A 20,406-nucleotide genomic window follows, 5' to 3' on the forward strand; every position below is an offset into this window, starting at 1 on the left:
TGGGGCTGAAACCCATTGGCAAGACAGAAGATTTCAAAGGTGCCCACTTACTTGCTCAGAGAAGGGATGGGCTGGAGTTTTCCCCTCCTGCTGCCAAGCCCAAAAGCAGAACCTCTGGACCTGTCAGGTCCCAGCAGATTATCTTCAGGCTCCAGTGAAGATAGTCTGCACAAGACTAGGTGTAAATACACAGACTGTTCAAACACAGAGACATGTGCTCGAATGTTTAGCAAGGCCTGGAACAATGCTGTCCACTACAGTAGCCACATATGACATGTGGCTATGTGAGCATTTGAAACATGGCTAGTCTAAATTGAGATAGGCTGTAAGTACAAAATACACACCAGATTTTGAAGACTTGGTTTGAAAATCAAAGGAGAATTATCTCATTAACAATTTTATATTAATTAGATAGTAAAATGACACTATTCTGAATATATAAGGTTAAATGAGATACATTATGAAAATTGATAAGCATGCAAGCATGTCAAGTGCTTTGCTTCACATGTTTCCTTTATATATTTTTTTTAGTATGACTACTAGAAAACTTTAAATTACATATGAGGCTTACCTTTGTGGCTCCCATTCTATTTGTGTTGGATACCACTGGCCCAGAATATAATATATCCTCTCATGAATATTGTTATCTCCCTTTTTACCAATGAACAAATGAGCTCAGAGGTTGAGCACCTTGACAAAGGCACCGGTTGAGAGCTGCAGACGCCAGAATTCACATCACGGGAGGCCGGGGATCCTGGCTGCCCAGTCTCCTACTTGATGAAACTCCTACAATGTGAGTTGTTTTTGACAAGGTCTCATGCCGAAGTGTTTAGTGCCAGCAAGGCTGAGGCAAATTTGAAACCTGGGAAGGCAACCTAAAAGCCTGTGACTCAGGGACTGGGGTCACCTCCCAACACTAGCCAGGAATGTTAAGGTGCAGGATCACTCCTGGTTTGTGGTGCTTAGGGGGGCTTTTTGGTTCTCTGCCTGAACCTGGGCAGGTCCATTCCCCTCTCTGTGCCTCAGCCTCTCCATCTGTGAACAGAAGGAGCTGGTCCCTCAGGATCCACAGTGCATCTTAGCAGATTCCTCCCTCACAATGGTTGAGGCAAGTGACACCTCTCTTGTGTCATCTGTGAGATGGGGAAGAGGACAGTGAGGACTTCAGGGAGCTGCTTTGCAGATAAGTGAGAGAGCGCAGGCGATGCTCTCAGCACACGCCCAGCACACAGGACACGTCCAATCAGTGCTAGCTCTTGTCACCACAGCAGAATCCAGGTTGACTGGCTGGCCTGGATAGTTCCGGGGCAGCAGACTCAGATTCGCAAGCACCATCTGCCTAGGAGCCTCCCCCAAACCTGACACCCTCAAATGCTGAATTTGACCTAAAGCAGGTTCACCTGGACTTGGCTTTTGACAGTTCTGTTACAGCTGCAACTCCATTCTCTGATGACATACGTAACAGAAGCACCCAGGAAGAAGGTGGCTTGGCAGGGGCCCAGCGGACAGTGTTGAAGAAAGAGACTCAAGGTTCGTGCAATACAGCATCTTCTGGCATGTTCGGAGGAAGGCAGGAAACTTCCACGACCCCCACCAGGTGGTATGTTAGTTCTTGGTGTTCTTCTTTCCCCTTAGTGGTAGCGGTCAGATGGTACTTTTCCATCCTTTGGAGGAGTGCGGTAGATCCGCGGCCGCAGACTGTCTTTGCCCCTTGTTCTCACCATCCGAGGACTCTGACCTCAGTTGCTCTTAACATTTGTTTTCATTGTTTTACCCCTGAATTGTGGGTAAACAGCCTCCTGAAAGATAAAAGCTTTATCAGCTCAGCAGCTAGCCTCCTACATACAACCTGTTTCTCACAAATACAAGTCTTCATTAAGAGTAAGTTGAACCTGATTTTGTCTCCTGGGTTGTTACCATAAACTTACAGGAAGGAACCTTCAGTGCAACGTGCAGGCTCCCCTTTGTCTCTGGCGTTTATTGGCCGCCATCTTCTGGGCAATTCTGGTATGACATGGTCTCCTTCACCAGGGCTGAAGAGGTTCATTCATTCAATCAGAACTTATTTATTGAGCAGGACTGTGTGCCAGGCATAATTCTAGGCACTTGAGATTCATCAGTGGACAGGGCTGTTGAATGTCTCTGGTGTTCTGAAGCTTACATTCTTGAAGGGGGTAACAGGCAATCAACAACAAACATACTAAAGAATTCTGTATGTTAGTGACAAGAGCATGGAAAACAGTAAAAAGTAGATCATGTAAGGGGGATGGGAAGTGCTGGGTGGGGGAGGTGAGTTGCAGTTTTAAATAGTTCCAGGGTCGGCCTCATTGAGAAGGTGACTTTTGAATAAAGGCTTGAAGAAAATGAAGTACTTTGCCAGAGAAAGAAAATGTCCCTGGAGAATGGATGTGTGTGCAAAGGCCCTGGGGTAGGAATGTGCCCGGTGCATTCAGGGAATACCAAGGAGACCAGGGTGGCTGGAAAGGGTGAGCCTGGGAAGAGGAGTCAGAGAGGTGATCACAAAGAGGGACAGGGGCTGGACAGTGCAGGGTTTGGGGGCCACTGTGTAAGGACGTTGATTGGCTTGGGCTACCATACAAGATACCACAGAATGGGTGACTTACACAACAGACATTTATTTCTCACAGTTCTGGAGGCTGGGAGGTCCAAGATCAAGGTGCCAGCTGATTCAGCTTCCTGTGAAAGCCCACTTCCTGCCTTGTAAAGGGCTGACTTCCGGCTCACACAGCCTCTGTTTCTTTCTGTCTTCTTATGAGACCACTAATCCCCTCAGGAGAGCCCCATCCTCGTGACTTAATTTAACCCTAATGACCTCCCAGAGGCTCTGTCTCCAAATGCCAGCCCCCTGGGGATGAGGGCTTTAAGGATGAATCTCGGGGAGAGGCACAAACATTGAGTGCACGATAGGGCTTTTACCTCGGAGACACCGCTCCAGAGACCAGGGGAAAGAAGCCCCTGCCCCCCTGGCACAGTCACACACAGCTGCTGTGCTTCCTCTTCCCTCCCGCCTGCAAATTCACCTGGTTGTCTTTCCTTCTGCAACTTCTGCAGGACACCCTCCCTCTCAGAGTGAAGCCCTCCCTTCACCTAGCCTCCTACAGAGGGCGCAGGGTCGGGTCGGTAGGACCTGCCACAGCCCCGCCTGAAGGAGATGGCCATCTCCTGGAACCCCAAGGACATGACTGGCCTCAGTTGCCCAGTGTCGAGAGGTAAGAAGCAGTTGAGATTTGGAGGCATGGTGTGGCTTTAAATCCTGTACTTTAAATCCATTTCTCCACTTGGGGATTGGAGGCAGCTCTTTAATGTCTCCCAGCTTCTGCTCCACTGGAAAGGTCCATACCCATCTCATGGGATGGTTGAGGTGATCGAAGGCATCCATGATTCACGTCCCTGGCATTTACTAAGCACCTACTGTGCTGGGGCCACAATAATGAACTCTCATGGAGCATATATTCTAGAAGGATGTAACGTTAACTGGCATAAGAGTCAACCTTTCAAAAACAAGCGTTCAAGTTTCTAAGAGCACATATCCAGTATGCTCCCAGTTGTTAAAACTGTGTGTGTGTGTGTGTGTGTGTGTGTGTGTGTGTGTGTGTACATACACTCATACACATGCCTATGTTGAAAGATGGAGGATACCAAAGGATTGATCCTGGAGATATGTATAATACAATTTATGTTTATTTTAAGAAATACAATCATGCTATATAAATATTTTTCACATATATCTGACTAGTAATACTATTAAAACCTTTCCAGAAATATACACACTAACAGCTTCAAGCTAATATCCCCTGGTGAGAAAGAGAGAGAAAAAAGAAAATGGGATATATTTTGTTACATCTGTAATGTTTTATTTCTAGATATGAAAAAATCCTGAAGCAAACACAGAAAAATACTATTTGTGGTTATATTATTTCATTTATTAAATGCAAAGATGAATCCTAAATTATGAGTACTATTTCTGTATTAAAGGTCAGTAAACTGAGGCTCAGTGAGTTATTGCACCAAATAGCAAGCTGGTAATTAAAACTAAGTATGTCTAAATTTGAAGTCTTAGCTCATTTCATTAAATCATCTTACCTCCAGAATGTATGTTGATATGTAAGTGGATTCTATTTGCTAATATTTTGTTAAGGACTTATACATCTAAGTTCACAAAATATATTGGATTGTAGTTTTATTTTTTGTTATTAAGCTTTATATTTTAGAGCCTTTTTCTGTTCACAGCAAAATTCAGTGGGAAGAGCAGAGGGCTCCTATATGCTCTCAACGCTCACCCCACCCCACCCATTGTCAATATACTGCACCAGCATGGTACATTTGTTGTAATCAGTGAGCCTACATTGACACATTATCACCCAAAGTCCACAGTTTATATTAGGGTTCACTCTTGGTGGTGTACTTTCTACAGGTTTGGACACATGTATAATGCCATGTATCCAGCATTGTTGTATCATACAGAGGAGTTTCAGTGGCCTAAAAATCCTCTGTCCTCTGCCTGGTCATCCTGTCATCCTCCCAGCCTCTGGCACCACTGACCTTTATATTGTCTCCATAGTTTTGCCCTTTCAAGCATGTTGTATAGTTGAAATAATACAGGATGTAGCCTTTTTCAGATTGGCTTCTCTTACTTAGTAATATGCATGTAAGTGTTCTGTCTTTTCATGGCTTGACAGCTCATTTCTTTCCAGTGCTGAATAATATTCCATTGTCTAGATGTGCCACAATGTATTTATCCATTCACTTACTGAAGGACCCTCTGGTTGCTTCCAAGTTTTGTCAACTATGAATAAAGCTGCTATAAATATGTATGTATACAAGTTTTTGTGTAAACAAAAGTTTTCAATTCATTTAAGTAAATATCACGAAGGGTTGTTCAAAATATCTGCTTATTATCTTTTTAATGGCTTCCAGATCTGCCCTGTCTTATCAATACTGGCAATCTATGTTTTCTTTTATATCTTTGTCAGTCTTGCCAGAAGTTTATTGATTTTATTGATATTTTGAAGAACTAACTTTCTGTTTCATTGATTTTTCTCTATTGTTTTCCTGTTGATAATTTCAGTGGTGTCTGCCCTACTTTTATTATTTCCTTCCTTACACTTACTTTGGGTTTAATTTTGTTCTTTCTTTTCCTAGTTTCTTGAAGTGAGAACGTGTTGAAGAGTTTTTGTTTTCGTAATGTAAGAATTAAGTGTTATAAATTTCTCGGTTCTGCTTTACTACAACATACATATTTTGATGTGTTATATTGTAGTTTTAACTTAATTTCTATGTATTTTTTAATTTCCTTTGAGATTTCCTCCTTGCTCCATGAATTATTTAGAAGCGTGCTGCATAATTTCCAAGTGTTTGGAGATTTTATTGCTGCTTTCGATTCACTGAATTTTAATAATTGTCTCTAATATATATTATCTTCATGAGAACAGAACTCTGTCCATTTATTCTACTTCTATAGCACTAATGCTGAGGAAAAAAGGGTTAATGAATGATGGAAATATTTAACTTAAAAATCAATAAAGAAAACACTAATTCAAAAAGACATATGCAGCCCTGTGTTCATTGCAGCATTATTTACAATAGCCAAGATGTGGAAGCAACCAAGTGTCCTCGATAGATGAATGGATAAAGAAGATGTGATACAATACAATGGAATATTACTCAGTCATAAAAAGAGTAAAATCATGCTATTCACAACAATGTGGATTGATGAGGGTATTATGCTGAGTGAAATAAGTCAAAGACAAATACCATGGGATTTCACTTACATATGAATTTTAAAAAACAAAACAGAAATAGACTCATAAATACAGAGAACAAACTGCCGTTTGCTAGAGGGGAGAGGGGTGGGAAATGAGAAACATTTGTGAAGAGGATTAAGAGGTACAAACTTCCAGTAATAAATAAAGCATGGGGATATAATGTACAGCACAGGGAATATAGTCAGTAATATTGTAACAACTATGTCTGGTGACAAGATGGTAACTAGACTTATCATGGTGACCATTCTGTAGTATATATGAATATTGAATCGCTATGTTGTACACCTGAAACTAATACAATCTTGTATGTCAGTCATTCTTCAGTAACAAAATTAATAAAGAGAAAGCTGAAGGCTGAAGAAGGACATGGATGGTGATTATTTCTGGATAGGGAAATACAGTTGTTTTTATTTTCTTCTTACCTTTTCATACTTTCAGGTTCTTTTATAATCACCCAAAAAGTTATAAAAGTGGGAGCTACGATTCCTGATCATTTTCACTCCCACCCTGGCAGGTTACATCAGAAACCGAATTGCTGAAAGAGCTGAAGATGAGGCAGGACCTCGGGAAGGTACTGGAGGTGAACTGAACCAGATCCCTCAGGGAGACAGGTAAGGACCCCGCCAGCGCCCGCCCTTGTAGGCTTCCAAGATTGCTGCTACAGTAGCTCTGTGATCAAGACCACGAGCATTTCATGTCACAAGGGTCACTCTCATCACTCTCTTCTCACCACCTGGACGCTCCAAGAGACTTTGTAAATTAATGTTCATTTCAGGAGATCTGATGTGCCCAAGTCCAGCCATCGAAATTCTTCTGACAATCTGAGGAATTAACTCTGGTATTTGCTTTCAGGGGTCATGGTATGCAAGATGGTAAAACAAAAATAAGAGAGAACACAGAGGAGGCATTGCAAGTTTTTAAAAATTCCAGTCATCTTTTTGTACCTTTAGTCACAGTTCCTTCAGGATTTTTCAAGGCAATTTCTTTGGGATGCTGAGTAGACAAGAAAATTTGTAGATGGTAACCCCAGCTGGCCAGGGTCACCGCCCAGACAGTTCTTAGGAGTGGACAATTTCTACAGATGAGTGGATATGCTTTTGCTTTTGAAAATAGTGCAAATGCTGCGGCCACACAAGCCAAACAGGATGTCATGTCCCCTCCAAAAAGCTTTTCCAACCCCCTTCTCTGGCAAAGTTGACATCAGAATTCCAACCACTATTTTCAACTAGAACCTGAAGGCAGAAGCCCAATTTCTGGGTGCTTAAGGAAAATTTTAGACCTTTCTTTGGAATTCCCATATACAGCATAGAGCTGCTTGGGAAAGAACGCTCTCTTTGCTGTAACCCTGCCAGACGGGACTTCTTTTGTCCTGCTTTGGGGTTTCTGTGGTAAATTCACTGGATTTACTCATTGGCTGGTTGGTTTTCCACACGGAAAGCCAAAGGAGGCTCTGGAAGGGTTGGATCTGGGAGAGTTCTGGGTTCCGTTCTCTGTTCCCCACCCCCTGCTAAGGGTCCTCTGCTCCTTAGCTGTACCCTCTTCTGGGAAGAGGGTTGGAAGAGGCTGGTACCTGGAGCCCCAGCATTTCTTAAAGCAGCTGGAACAAGCAGACATTTGATTGCAGCTGCTGGGGCTGGACCCGGGGTGCGGTCTGCTCAGACGTGCCCGATATAAAGTTAGAGGAAGTGCAGACAGCAGCTTGGAGGATTTAGGAGCTCTTGGGCTGTTGTTGGATTTCACTGTGTTGTCACTGACATATGTTTGCATTCTCTTGAGAGCAGGTAAAAGATAGGGGAAATGTAGGGAGGGTGTCCCCATGTGCCAGGTCTGCACAGCTGGGCAAATGAGGAAAGATGCAGAGAAGGGGCTGGTGATTGTCTGGAAGTCTAAGGATCCGAGTGCCAGAGGGTGCGCGCCAGGGCCTGGAGTGGTACCCATCAGAGAGCGGCAGAGGGGTGATATAACTCATAGCAGTAGAGGTTGCATTAACAACTCCCTGAAATTAAAAACATGCTTTTAAGGAAACAAATCAGCAAATAGCAGAGGTTTCTCATTACAATCATGAAAAAAAGGCAGGGCTGTTGAGCCGTGTGTTTCAGAACAGTAGAGGGGAGACAAGAAGGCAGGGAGCAGGGGCCGAGCACGTGCCCAGGCAGCCTCATCCTCTGGCTCAGATACTCAGGTGCTCATTTTGGAGTCGGCGAGAAGCAGCAACTCCTAAATGCTCAATTTTCTCCCAGAGATGACCAAATCATAGGTTCTCCATGGACGTAGCACTAGAGCAACATGCTCACACTTGAATACGCACGCACAGCCCCTGGGGACCGTGTTGAAATGCAAGTTCTGATTCCACAGGTCTGGTCCGAGAATTTGCAGTTTTAACACACTCCTAGCTAGGCGGATTTTGCTGGTCCATGGAACACATTTAAAGCCAGTAACGGGGCAGAGGAGGATGTTGCCTGGCTCAGTGACACTTTGGCTTCCCTCCAAATTACAATAAAACAAAAGCAGGTGAAAATGTCCCATTGGCAGCCTGGCAAGTCTGGTGAAACGACCTAGTGATCAAATGACTACATGGGGAGCGCCTTTTCCAAACTCCCCTGCTGTCTCCCCCAAGAGTGAGCGATGTGCCAGGGTTGGGTGGTCAGCTGTCCCCAGGGCAAGGTGGGCTGGTCGCCAGATGCAGGTATGTGGTGGTGCGTCTCACTCTGTAGATTGACCACACTCCTGGACCTATGCCCCCAGAAACTTGACTTGCCACTCACTAACTCATTCCTTCATTCCTTTGACAAACACTCAGTAAGCATCTATTACACCAGACGCTGTGCCCGGCACAGGGGTCCAGAGATGAAGAAGCAGACGGTGCCTTCATGAAGCTTACTGCCCCCAGGGAATGGGTCCATTTCTCAAGAGCAAGTGGCTGAAGTATAAAAAGTAATACCAATGGGTTTTTTTATTGTAATATGTATAATTATACTGATCGTAGTTCACACTTTTTAAAGGCCTGCCATGGATGTACTAGCCACTGGGCTAAGCTCTTTACATGGATCATCCATTAATCCTCACAATAGCCTATGTGGTGGGTCATCAGAACCACCTCAAAGATGAGGAAACTCAAGTTCAGAGAGGTTAGGCAACTATCCAACGGGCACCAAGCTAGTGTGCAGAGGAACTAGATGTGGGCCGGCTGACCCCATTTCAGGCTCTTAGCCTCCATCCCCACAGGCTGGGTCTCCATTGCTGCTCATCAGCATACTCCCTCCCTTCGGGTAGAGCTCCAGGGAAGCAAAATGACAGTCGGCAGCTGAGTGAGTCTGGCATCTGATGGGGGAGATGGCCCTGGATGGTGTGGGTGATGTTTGTCACAGAGGCATCACACTGCAAAAACTTGATGTACCTACTACAATGTACCTATTCCCCAAATGGATGGGCCTTTAGCACAGGCCAGCCGCTCACGTTCCTAGCCAGTGTCCCCCTGGTTCCCTTGGGGAAAGCCCAGGACATTCTGCTTGGCTTTGCCAAGGCTTGCTAGCAAGGGCACTATCTTCTCTCTCCCCTCCCTGGCTGTTCACACACACACACACACACACACACACAATCATGTACAATCACACAGGCTCACACACATATTCACATGCATATACACACAATCATGCACCGTGACACACACACTCATTCTCTCACACACACTTCTGATGACCACATTCTCTTTGGATATGTTAATACCGTGAATCAGGGAAAACAAAATCTTTGTTATGTTATGACCTATTATGTTAGTTTTACAGTTTAACTCTCAGAACTACCTTATTTCTCTGAATCCAGGTTCTGTAAGGGCCCCTGACTGTGGCCCAGAGCTCCTTACCCTTCGAAAGCCCCAGATGGTTCTGTATGACCACTCCCCTGACAACCTAAACAGCTGGGAGTGGACGAACATGGCCCAGAGTGCTGATGGGCTTTCATTAATGAACTCTCACTGGGAGGTTGCGTAACTTGGCATCCGGTTTTCATTCACCTTGGGATTTAGGGGCTGCCCTTTATTTGTATGTGTGCAGGAGATTCTCTTCTAGCCAAATTCTGTTTAACCAATACAGTGGTTTGACCTTTGCTTTCTATCCTGAGTCCATAGGCTGCCCACCGCATGCTGGCACCATGTTGCTAGCAAGCCTTCTGTGGGCATTCCTTTGGGCTTTTCAATTTACCACCTAACTACCATCCTAATAACAGAAAAGAGAGCTTCTGCTGTACTGTGCTTGTTTTCAAACACTGCGAATGCTATGAGCCTGGAGTTTAGTGCAGCCTTAGAGACACAGAAGATAAATACCCAAGGAGGCCAGGCATGCCCAAGGCCACCGAGCTCCTCAGATACTATGTGCGGCAGTTCCAGGGAAGGGAGATTACATGAGCCTGAGTGGGGTTAGAAGGCATCCCGGAGGAAAAGAGATTTCTGATGGCCTTGGTTAGGGACCCAATGGTGTCCCCCAGTGGGGCTGTGGGGGTGGGACTTCCCACCCAGCAGGTCTTCAGGCCAACTGTCCAGTGCCTGCCAGGTGGGAGCGGCTAACTGGCCCTTCGGCATGCTTGGAATTTCACAAAGGTGCTCAGGGGGCCTCCCTTGCCATTTTATAACAATCCAGCCCCCTCCTTTTACCCCAGCACCTCCACCCCAAGTCTCACACACACACAGACATATTTTTTTATTTTTTTGGATGGGAGTAAACTTGGCCCATCCCCTAAACCTGCAAGCGGAGGCCACAGTAAAGCTCCCACCCAGCCCCTAGCACCCAGGGGAGTCCCCCCTACCCCATGTTAAGCCACCCACAGTTGGGGGCAGCCACTCTGACATGGTGTGGGGGCCACATGGAAGGGCCTGCTCAGCCAGAGTCCAGCTTGGCCCCTACCACTGGGCAAGGCCCCCGGGGGTCCCCACAGCCTAGGCACTGTGACCCTGGAGGAAGAATCAGCTCGCATTCAAAGCCCAGTGTAGAGAGCTGAGCCTTTGTGCAGCTGGTGAGGGTGGAGATGCCTGGAGTCGGGTGGCTGAGGTCCACCTCGAAGAGGAAGTCAGTCTGGAAGGCTGCTGGCCTGCGGCTCAGACAGGCCCTCGGGGCTCCCAGATCACTTCTGCAGTCACAGCTTGGTTCTTTGGGCTCAGTCTGGAGCGGGAAAGGAGGTGAGCCCTCTCCACAGGTGATGGGGACTGGGGTGGGGGTCAGATTCCTAAAGGCAAGTTTACGAGGGCCTGGGAAAGACACTGCAGTTAGTGATAGCTGGGTGACAGTGGGTGGACCCGGTGCAAACATTTTTTTTTTTTTGTCTGTAAACAGGAGAAAACCTTTCTGGGGTTAACTCAGGAGAAAGTGCTCACCACCTATGAACACCCACAACTCACATGCTTGGCACAGCCATGCCTCTGTCTACTCTGCACCTGGCATCTGTGTGCCCAAACTCAGGATTCAGGCAGGCCTGTGTTCAACTCCCAGCCCCTTTAGTCACAGGCTGTTTGGCCTTGGGCAAGTCTCTACCTCTTTGAGCTCATTTCATCATCTGTAAAATGGGCACAATGATAGTACCTACCCTGCAGGACCCATGAGAGCTAAGGAGGAAATTTGCTGGTGCGCTAGTTTGCCAGGCACCTAGAAAGCTCTCTCTAGAGATCAGAGGCACCATTGCTGTTTGAGAAAGCCCCTTCTTGCCGTGCCATTTCTGCCCCTGTCTCAGGCCCTGCCAGGGACCCCAGGACACCTGAGGGGCCTTCTTGTTCCCCTGAAGAATCAACCAAAGCCCCAGTTAGGAAGGCTAGTCACTGTGCCAGCCTTGGTCCCTGGGGAGAGGAATAGCACACCCCGGGTGTCAGGAGGGCAAGCGGAGCCTTCCTCAGCAGTGCTACGGCAGCGTTCTCTTTCCCCTTCCCACCTCTGTTGGCAGGGCTAATGTTTACCGAGCACCTCTGGTGAGCCATGCATGGTGAGGGAATGAGGACCAGTGTCCTCAGGAAGGATTCTGTCCTAGCTGGGGATATGCACAGAGAGAGAGAGAGAGACAAATAACACACACCAAAGCAGCTTTCCCCCTCTTCAACAAACCGGCAGAGCAGATCTCCCCAGCAGGCTTCTGTCTTAGGAGTGAAGGATGCAAACATGAATGCGATACAGTCCTTGTCCTCACAGTGACCGCCTGCGTGCAGGAGGTCCTATTATTACCATTTTGCTGATGAGGATCCTGCGGTTCTGGAAGACAAATGGGCCAAGGTCTGCATAATTGCTTCTCTGTGTCTCAAGCATTCTAACTAGAGCCTGCACATGCTGCCTTAGGAGCTTGGGACTGACTTTTCAGGGCATTGAAGTTCATGGTGGGGAAAGCGCAGTATTTAAGCTGCAGCTTCTCGGAGAATCCCCTGTAGGCAAAGCCAAAGGGAAGAGAATTCCTAGAGCAAGAACAGCATGTGCAAAACCCCTTGGGTATAGAGTTTGGTTAGGAGGCCTGTGTCATTTGTTTAATTTTGGAATCTAAGAGTGAAAGCCTTCAAGTGGTGGAAGATGCAGTTGTGAAGGGAGGTAGGGGCAAGATCATAAAGAGCTTTGAATGGTAACGTGAAAAGTGGAGCTTTAGGAAGCAATAGGGAGCCATTGAAGTTTGCTAAGCAGGGGAGAGAGCATCTAAAAGATCACAGGCCAGTAGAAGTGAGTCACATTGTGAGGGCCCTGGGTGATGGAGCAGACAAACTAAGAAGGTTCCTGGAGGCAGGGCACTGTTGGTAAGGAGGATCCGGCAGGCCTAACACTCCACTGAAGGCAGCATGTTAAGAGGGGGAAGCAGTTGTCACATAAAGCCAAGAACAGAGAACATGAAACCTGGAACATTTTAGACCCTGCCCTGATTTTCCCTGCACCCACCTCCTCATGGGGAACTAAAAAAGAAACAACAAAGCAAGTGTCAGAATTATGGAGCTGAGTTCCTCTCTCTGCTCTCTAGCTCCGACTTTCCCACTATATTTAGATGCTCCAGAATTCTCCTCTGCTCAGGCATTCCCCACAAACCCCTGAAGAATGAGTCTATTTCCTGCCAGGCCAGCCATTGCCAACACCAGTCAGCTCCCTCTCCAACCCCAAAGTCCAGTTTCTGACAGGAGTGGGGGGCTCCAAGTGTCACAGCCACCCAGATCTAGAACTTCCAAAGAACCACCCAGAACCTGGAGTTATTCTCCTATTGAAGAAAAGCAAGCCAAATTTTTTCTTTGGCTGGGTTTTTCCCCATGACTGGTTTTCATTAGCTTTTCAAGTGGAAAATAAATTCTGCCCTGTGGCAGGTTGCCACTTACGTGCACAGAGTCATTGTTCATTTAATATTTTTTATGCAGAATGGCCAAATCCCAGTCTGCTGGGGCTCTGGCCAGGCCCCTGAGGGACTGTGCTTTAGAAACCTTCCTCGAAGCCCATGTTTGAGGAGCTGGTGGCCCATTACCTCTGTTGAGAAATCTCTGCGGTTGAGGAAGCCCAGGAGCCTTGAGCAATCTGCCCTCTGCCATCCAGCCCAGTCTGCAGAGCCCGGACCCCTTCTCAGCATCTTCTGTCCACTCCAAGTCCCAGCTCACCTGGAGGAGAAGCTTCTCCAACCCTCCTCTGCCTCCTAGCCTCTCCTCACCCTGGAGCCAAAAAGCGGGGTGGGGGTGAGGGAAGAAGAGTAAACCAGGAAAGGAATCCAGCTGATGAGACAACGGGTCATGCCTCTTTGTGGAGCCAGAGGGGGCCCTCTGGGCACAGTGCTTCCCCGAGGCCAGCTCTGGAGGGGCTGAGACCAAGGGGGATCTGGGCTCCCAGGCCAGCCCCAGGGCGGGGCGTGGTAGTTTAAGATACAGAGAAGAAGAGGAGAGACAAGCAAGAAGGAGACGCAGGAAGCAGAGACCGAGGAAGGAAGTGGGGCGCTAGGAAACAGAAACAGCAGAGCCCAGAGAGACAGGAAGTGGAGAGACTTGGCCGGGGACGTGGAAACGGCCAGCAGGGGCCAATGTTGCTCAACCTTCCTTTGCTGGCTGGACTCCCCATGCCAGGGCACGAGGACAGTTTAAGTCTCTGCTAGGAAAATTCAAGCCTGGAGATAATTTAAGCTTTCCTGGGACTCTGCCAGCCATCTCCAGGGTTTTGTCAAATTTTCCACCTACTCGCTTTGTATGTGGAAACTCAGCCTCTGTCTTAGAAATCCCATCTTCAACACCGGCTTTTTTCAACTTCTTTGGTTACTCAGGGTTTGTAAAGATGTGTGAGATCAGGGGTTTATAGGGACTGGCTGGAGCTATTACCCTTCTCCTCCTCCCCAGTCCATCCCCCCCACCCCCCGCACACACACATACTACTGTGCAGACACACTTCTTGGGAGCAGAGAATCAGACATGGGATGTCCTGCTTTGACCCCCCGAAAAATACCCAGTGTCCAGAGGGCCCCAGGGCACATTCCCTGCTGCTCGCCAATTGGTGGCTCCTCCTCAGAGTAAAGTTGGGGAGTTTTTCCTACTTTATTGTGTAAATATAAAACCAAATCACACAATATATGAAGTTTTATATGGGCATATATATTCTTAAATTTATGGTGTTTGCCTGTCTCCTTTTAATCCCAGCCTCTGAGGATTACTATTTTGATGAGCATCATTAATTTTTTGTTTTAATACTGATAAAACTACATGGACTTACTGGCTTATTTCCCCCAGACAAACATGGGACACATATTATTCCTAAACTTGCTTTTAAAAAAAAGATAAAGCTATATATCCTGGGTGTTATTCCTGTTCATGAGATATGGATCTGCCTTGTTCTTTTTTACCAGCAATATTGCAGCCCACTGTGTGGATGTACAATCGTTTTAGTCCATTCTGGCTGCTATGACAATAATATTGTAGATTGGGTAGCTTAAAAACAAAAGGAATTTATTTTTCACAGTTCCGGAGGCTGGGAAGCCCACGATCAAAGCCCTGGCAGGTTCAGGGTCTGGGGAGAGCATGCTTCTGTGCTCAGAGATGGCCATAATCTCACTGTGTCTTCACATGCCAGAAGGGCCAAGGGAGTTCTCTGGCTTCCATTTCATAAAAGCACTAATCCCGTTCATGAGGACCCCACCCTCATGACCTAAATCACCTCCCAGAGCCTCCACCTCCAAATACCATCACATTAGAGGTTAGTTTTCAACATACGAGTTTTGAGAACACAACCATTCAGTCCACTATAACCATGATTTTATGAATCAACTTCCTGTTAATGGACATTCAGGTTGTTTCCAGGTTGAAATGTTGTTTTGGTTTGTTTCTGTTTTTCTGTTACTATAAATGATCACTACAATAATTACTGTGCAGCTCTCCTGGGGTTTTGATTCTCTGGGACAGAGTCTTAGAGTGGGACTGCTGAGTCAAGGGAAGTATGTTTTTAAATTGTAGTAGGTACTGCCAGTGGGGAGACTGAAGGATTTACATTTTAGGTATGTAAACTTAAATGCCAAAGTTCAAAATGCGTCTTGCTAAAAATCTCTGCAAACAGTTCTGAAGTGGGAGTCCTGATCTTCTGATTTTTACTTGGTGCATCTCTGTCTCCCCATATTCCTGCTCTCAGAAAACAATGACTGCCAAAAATAACAATAAATCCTTTTCTTTTCAAATACACCAAAATTTGGTTCTCCACAGCCTTGTTCCTGCATTTTGCTGCAGGAGGACAAAGGACATCTCACATAGTGGGATTCAACCTCCATGGAGAAGAGCAGGGATGTAAGTAGCAAAACATTTTCACTCCTTTCCACACCAAAGAGGTCCCTCTTTTAAGCTATTCTCCACCCTGAGCAGAGTGTTCTTCAAAAAATGTAAATTAGATTATATCACAGCTCTGCTCCATCCCTGCTGGCTTCCCAGAGCCATTAGAATATAATCCAGACCCCTTTTCTGGGCACATACCTGCACCCACACTGTGTCTGACTCCCGGACACACACCCATTTGCACTCCCAGATCTCCATGCCTATTTTAACGTGTGTCCCCCTGTCCCCCTTCTCTCTGCTCACATGTACACAGGAACTCAGCCAGGGAAGGAGCAGCCTCTTGCTCCCTTCCACCCCCTGTGTCCAGCCCTCGTTGGGGCATATGGGGGGACAGGGGAACTGACTTGGGTTAATCACATAGTCTTCCAGATCTTTTGTTTCATACTTAGACCTTGGCTTTCAAAAGTCAAAGCCAAAAACTGAACTCTTGTTCTCCTTATTGTGTTGCAATGATCCTCTCTTGGGTTCATGGTCTGACTGCCTAAAATGAGGAGAATCAAGAAGGATCTAGAAAGACCAATACTGTATGGTTTCAATTATATGAGGTCCCTCCAGGAGTCAGATTCATAGACTCAGAAAGAAGAGTGGTTGCCAGGGGCTGGGCATGGAGGAAATGCAGATGGGGAGTTAGTGTTTAATAGGTGCAGAGTTTCAGTTTTGCAAGATGAAAAGCCTGTGGGGGATGGAAGGTGGTATGGTTGTACTGTAATCAAGTGAATACACATAATGCCATTGAACTGTACACTTAAAAACAATTAACATGTTAAATTTTATGTTATGTGTATTTTACCACAATTTAAAGAATTAATCTGTAAAAATTACAGAGGTCGTGCAAAAAAACAGAACTGGAGCATGACAATAAATTTCATCAACTACGCACTTTAAAAAAGAGATAAGAACTTAACAAAAACAGTCACTTTGTGCACATTCAATGGTTAAAAAAATACATAAATACTACAATAAATACAGTAGACCACCTCGAAGGAAAAAAAAGATACAGACTGGAGGCTCTCAAAGTTTTTGAAGTCAAGACCCCTTTAGGATCTTAAAGCATTAAGAACCCCAAATAACTTGTATATATGTGGCTTATATCTATCGATATTTTCCATATTCAAAACTGAAATGGAGAAACATATAGCAAAGAAGAACACATCAGCACACATTCCATCAGCCACCAGAGCAATGACATCCTCGTATGTCATTATAGCTTCTGGAAAAACCCCTCCACACACTGGTGAGAGGATGAGAGGGGAAAAGACAAATAATGTCATAATATTTTATTATGAAAAGTTTTGAGCTTGTGGATCTCATGAAAGAATCCAGGGGATCTCCACACATTTCCAGAACACACTTTGAGAATTGCTAGAACTAAGGGAGGGTCTCTAGTGGGGTCAGTGGAGAGGATGGGAAAGGGGAGGCAAGGTTATCCAACTGGGAAGACGTGTACAGCCGGGAAAGGCCCTGCCAGGCGGAGCTTCAGAAAGGCTGATGGGTGCAGAGGGCAGCTGGGGGCACTTAGCCATGCCCGCCTGACCTGGGCACGGTGTCCCTGCAACTTAGCCACTGGACCCAAGGCTGCCCACTCTCAACAGAGCCTGAGAGTACCTTCTGGACCTTTGCCAGGGGCTGCATAGCAGCTCAGCTCTCCAGGATATTTCCATATTGGAAGCAGGAAGAGTTTGAAAGCACTTTGCTGCCTGCCAAGCCAGGAAGTCAAAGCCTCACCCTGGGATGCTCACACAGATCCAATACCAGCAGCAGCCGGTCTAATAAGGCTTATTTAAAAACAAAAACAAATCAGCTTATTCTCTGTGTGAAATGAGTTGTGTTCGACCTTAATCCGCTGTGGTCAGTCAGGACTCGGCAGTTATGCCGGCTGCCCCGGTCCCTGCAGACCGCCTTAGTGAAGGTTATGTCCTCTTTTTAATGACGAGAAGCAGAAATCCAGTAATGCATTCAGTGCAGTGAAAACTTAATCCCAAATATCATTTTTACTCATATGAGGAAAGTTAACCCGCTGAAGATTCAATTCAACAGACACTGTCTCCGAATTGAGGTCATCCATTTACTTAATTGTAAGATTGTGCTTCTCATACCAGCTTCTGACCAACACCCAGGTCAAGGCTCTTGGATGGGTTTCATTTATCAGATTTTCTGGTCCTCCCCCCATCCCAGTAGGGGAGGCCAGGATAAAGTAAGGATTGGCGGTGTGCCCCTGCGAATGCCAAGTGGGGCTCTCTGATGGTCAGGAGGGACCACAGGCTGGGGACATCCGATGGCATGCCTTCGGGAATTCTAGGCTACTGGCAGAGCCTCTTATGCAGGAGCGGCTCCTGGGAGAAATGGTGGGGGCGCTGGGGAGCCTGACATAAGGGCCCCTAGGCTGCCTAGCAGGATACCATGTTCATTAGGATTTCTCCAGAAACAGAAGCAATAGGAAGTACATTATATAGAGAGATTTATTCTAAGGAATCGGCTCACACAATTATGAGGTTGACAAGTCCCAAGATCTGTAGGGTGAGTCTGCAAGCTGGAGACCAATGCAAGTCAATGGTGTTTTTCCAGTCCACATCTGAAGGCCTGAGGACCAGGAGGACCCGCGGTGTGGATTCCACGGCAAGAGTGGGCAGCTGCAGGACCCGGGCAGGACTGATGTTTCAGGTCGAGTCTGAAAACAGGAAAAAGCCAATGTCACAGTTTGAAGGCAGTCAGGCAGGATGAATTTTCTCTATTCCTGGGGGGTGTGGGGGGTTAACCTTTTTAATTCTATTCAGGCTCTCAACTGATTGGATGAGGCCCACCCACGTTAAGGAGGGCATTGTTTGCCTTACTTTGCTCAGGCTCTCTCTGAACCAGGAGACAAAGGGTGGTGCTCACTCAGAAGCACAGGAGAGCTGGAAACTAGGTGCCCCCCCGCAGGCTGGGGGTGGCAACCCAGGCTGGGGGCCTTCCTTTGTGAGTTCTTGCTGTGTCCTAAAGCAGTGGAGGCCACAACATGAAGGCAGGCTAACTTGTAGGGCCTGTAGGGCCTGGACCATTACAAGGTCACACTTTTGGACAACAATCATCACTGACGACCTTGGGACCAAGGAGGACCTGCGCCCAGCTGCTGGGCCTTTCAAGACAAGGTGACACATCAGACCAATGTGTCTCCACTCCCGACGCATTTCTGTGGCTTTGTGATGAATGCTGGGTCTTAAACAACCAGCAATGAGAGTACAGGATATTCGCCAAGCAGAAAAGGAAGAAAGGAGAATTCAGAAAACCTGCTCAGAACCCGGTACCAGGCAACACCTTGCAAGCATCATCTTATTTAACAGCGAGGAAGGTTGTGGTAGCCCTCCTATAATTAATCATCAGGAATCATGATGTCATAGTCAACGTTACTCATGCCTACAATAAGCCTGACCCTGTGCTGTATGGTCTTAACTCATGTAATCTGGTAATGACATTCGTCAGACAACATTAGAAGTTAGTAACCATTATCCTTCCCTTCTTATAGATGAAGAACGTGAGGCACATGGTGGGAACTGACTGAGGGGTAGAAGTGGTACTTGAAGCCAGACAGCCCTTCCAGAAATAACCAGTCCCCTGTGCTACCTCCTGTTATGAGCGGGGTCCCCACATGGAGGTGAACACTGAGCACCTGGGGAGCACACTGAGAAGCATGCCGGGAGCTGGCCTGAGTGCACAGCTGCATGCAGTGATGAGCAGGCTCCCTGGGGCCGAGAAAGAGCTGCACATTTCCAACCAGGGTCCTTCTGGATCCCACCTTCCTCTTGCCAGGCCACAGGCAGCCTCTGGGAGAGAATTACTAGGAAATGAGAAAAGCAGCCAGCTGGCTAACTCAAGGCTGACGGGGAGGCGACAGCTCTGAGGACAGTGGTATGGGTGCTCTGGCCAGCGGGGGGAGCTGACACGCAGGCAGAGGGCGGGCAGCAAGGCACTCCCTGTCTGAGAGCCCTCAGCCTCCTGTGCCCCCTGAGACTCCCCGGGTGCATCTATGAGCCCGGTGACAGGGACTCTGCCCTCCCCCACACTCCCGGATGGTCCGTTAACCCGGTGGTCCGTCTGCTCCAAGCTGCCGCAGCAGCACTGCACAAACCAGCCTCGGGCTTTTCTTTGTCCCTGAGGAAAACAGCTAAGTCTGCCCTTCAAGTCCAGAACAAGGTCTGAATTTCAATTCTGGATTTAATTCCATGTGGGTTGAGCCAGGAGCCATTTGGCGATGGATTAGCAGCCCTGACATCGAGCCTCTAGTCTTTGGGGAAAAGTGACAAAATCCAGCACCCAGTAAGCCTGGCCTCTGCGGAGCCTCCCCGGGACTCAGGCAGTGCTTTTGTGGAACAAACCCTCTGGGCCCGTTCACCACCTTTTCAGATTCATGCTGCCCACCCAGGAGCAGGACTCCAGCCTGACGGGGCACAGCCAGAGAGGAAGGACACGGCAGGTAAGACGCGTGATACCAACGGCCACGGATTCCTAGCAAGGAGGTTGCTCTCCTCACAGCCCTTGCTGGGCACCAGGATGTGCCAAAAGGAGAGAACACAAGGAGCCTGGGAACTGGGGCTTGTGTTAGTCTGGGTTGTCCAGAAAAACAGAACTAACAGGAAATGTATGCATAATTCTGAAGGTCTGATCATCCAGGAGAACTGAAGACACAGGGTCCAGTGTGAAAGTCAACAGGCTCAAGACCCAAGAAGAATTCATGTTTTAATTCGAGTCAGGGAAAGCAGGAGGAATCCCAGCAACCAGGCAGGAGGAATTCTCTTACTTGGTTCCACCTGGACCTTCAACTGATTGGATGAGGCCCACCAACCCTAGGGAGGC

The 20,406-nt window shown here is 47.1% G+C and overlaps 1 long non-coding RNA gene across 2 annotated transcripts; it reads left to right on the forward strand.

Moving 5' to 3' along the window:
• The first annotated feature begins 1,057 nt into the window (after positions 1 to 1,057).
• Positions 1,058 to 15,510, forward strand: LOC140850551 (uncharacterized). 2 transcript variants are annotated; one of them, XR_012133485.1, is made up of 4 exons: positions 1,058 to 1,600; positions 3,073 to 3,230; positions 6,301 to 6,397; positions 15,451 to 15,510. It is a non-coding gene; the product is annotated as an uncharacterized lncRNA (long non-coding RNA). The 2 variants fall into 2 exon arrangements; XR_012133484.1 differs by lacking the exon at positions 15,451 to 15,510 and having other exon boundaries at positions 6,301 to 6,535.
• Positions 15,511 to 20,406: the final 4,896 nt, after the last annotated feature.

Source organism: Manis javanica, chromosome 7 (assembly GCF_040802235.1).
Source record: "Manis javanica isolate MJ-LG chromosome 7, MJ_LKY, whole genome shotgun sequence".
NCBI classification, from domain to species: Eukaryota; Metazoa; Chordata; class Mammalia; order Pholidota; family Manidae; genus Manis; species Manis javanica.